The sequence below is a fragment of the Bemisia tabaci genome, chromosome 8 (assembly GCF_918797505.1).
Source record: "Bemisia tabaci chromosome 8, PGI_BMITA_v3".
NCBI lineage: Eukaryota > Metazoa > Arthropoda > Insecta > Hemiptera > Aleyrodidae > Bemisia > Bemisia tabaci.
Genome location: NC_092800.1, coordinates 39,520,622 through 39,523,077, shown reverse-complemented (window position 1 = coordinate 39,523,077; position 2,456 = coordinate 39,520,622).

Below are 2,456 nucleotides of genomic sequence, written 5' to 3'. Positions count from 1 at the left end.
TTGTTATGCCGTTAAAATATATGGTAAAGAATCGATTATTACGGTATTCGCTGCGAACACCCTGTTTATCGATCCTTTTCCGTAGGTTTAAATGGCAGATCAATCGATTTATCGCAAAGCACGCCGCGCCACTGTTTCAGTCACAACCATGATCCGAGTCTCCGAGGAGAAACTTAAATTCGAAGGAGTTACCCAATCTCACGGAAGGAGGGAATGACGTTGTCGGTGCCGGGTTAACATCTCGCGGTTCAGGCGAGTTCGCGAATTGGTCTGACCTACAAAAGCGAGCTTTTAATTGAAAATGTCGTGGTTATTACGTAGCGAACACATTTGGCGGGCCTCAATTAATGTTTTCACCGCAAGATGACGCAAAGTTCGTCGCGTCGTGTCGCCGTAGCTGGGCGCTCTCCGTGAAATTGACCGTGAGTCTGTGGTCCTTGACTCAGGTCATGGTTCCAATTTCCTATTTTCAGGAAGAGGAGCTAAGAGGAACGACCCCGAAAGAGCGGTTCTGTTGCAGCTGCTCTGGTTTTCTTGGTTTTTTTAAGGTCGACGCTAAATTTTTTTCGAGTTTTCTCGCGTGTCCCATATGTATTCAATGATCAAATTTTGCAGAAATTACGATTCAGTCCTAACAGGGCCGGATTTACGTACTTTCCGCCCATGGCCGCCTGTATTTTGCCGCCCCCTTCTCATTCGTTTTGAAACATCAATAAAAACCATCAAGTAAACGTGCCGGAGGGGGAGAGGCGTATAAGACGCGTTTACTCGTGTTGGTCACATTTCTTGTGAAAGCCCTGTTAACACTACGAGCAAAAGTTCATGGAATTTGGCGCGAAAGTTAAGTTCCGTAAACCTATCTCTGTATGGACAAGGCCCTCCATTTACAAGAAATGAACCAAACAATTATGAAAGAACAAACATAAATGTGGTTTAATAATTTTAACTTCCACCGCCTTGTCGTGCTGGCCGCACTCTGTTTGGCGCAATGCGTGAAGTATTCCTACAGTCTTACATGCGCTATGCGTTTCGAGCCGACCGCTGCTGCACGCACTGTGTTTGACGCAATGCGTGAAGTATTCATGCAGTCTTGTAGGCGCTATGCGTTTCACGCTGCCCGCTGCTGGCCGCAGCGACCGCACTGTCTTTGGCGCAATGCGTGAAGTATTCATGCAGTCTTGTAGGCGCTAATATGTGTTACATGCCGACCGCCGCGCCGAGGGTTTCTCCTTTTCATCTCACGTTCTCGTCATCATTGCTCTCTGCGCCGCGCCGTTCCAGGCCAAATTCCATGTTCGGTTTCTCTCTTAGTCTTAACTCAACTAATTAAAGGTGCTGTCCATTGTATCACAGAGGGACGACAAAATTAGAGATAAACTCTCAGGAAATGAGAGATTTAGTCACCTTTTCTCGTTCGTAATTTTTTTGTCTGAATCTGATTTTTCTTCACACCTACAACCTAGGAACCAAGCGCCAAACTGAATTCCTTTTGAGGATTTCAGAATCCCGGATAGCGCGTTCTGTCAAACGGAAGTAAGCGCCATGGAAAAGCATTGCGAGTATAGGACGGAACGAGCATCGCGTTCCGCAACACCCGCCGATCCAAGCCCCCCTCTCCCTTCCTCCCCTGATGGCGCTTAGTTCCGTTTGACAGAAATACGTCCAAATTTAATGTTCCTTGCTAGAACCACCGAGGAGGTGGCAAAATACGAATTTCTTTGCGGCGGCAAAAAGTCGAGTTCGAGCATGTTCCGATCATCGCAAACAAAATTCCATCTTCATGACCGAAGTTCGGTCCTTGAAATTGAAACCAAAGTTTCCTTCACGGTGCAGATCATAAGCTAATGCAGTTACAGCAGATTTTCCTCCAGATGTTTTCAAGCAGGATTCTGTACCCAACAATGCGCGAGGTTATCGCATCGTATAGTTTCCCGCTTCGCGTTACCAGTCTCCTGCTGCAAGTGCGTCTTTTCGGATTATCTAATTCTCGCATTGAGCTTAGCGTGCGGCAATTTTCATCATTTCGTTGACGTAACAAAAGCGACTGTGAAGAGCTTGAGCGCCAGCGCCGTCTCGGCTGCAACAAAGACATGAGCATCAGCCGCGCTACGAACGCTGGACGCGTTAACGAGGGGTCCGTCCCCCGTCCCCCGTAATTTCCGACTCGCCGACTTCTCTTTTCACGCGGCTACTTCGCGCCACGCGTTCGTTTGAATTGCGCGCCAATATACTATACGTCCTATGCAACGTTGTCTTTTTTATCGAAAATGTTTCATGCACTGGGACTTGAGTTCAGAGATGGAAAATTTCATGAAATTTATTCGTGTTAAATTTCATGCGTGAATTTTCATAAATTTTTTGAAATTTTTGGGGATGCATCCAGGATGCCAAGAAACGCGTAGAAACAGTGATTCTAAATTTTGAAATTTTTTACCCCAAGCGTAAAACATTCGCGC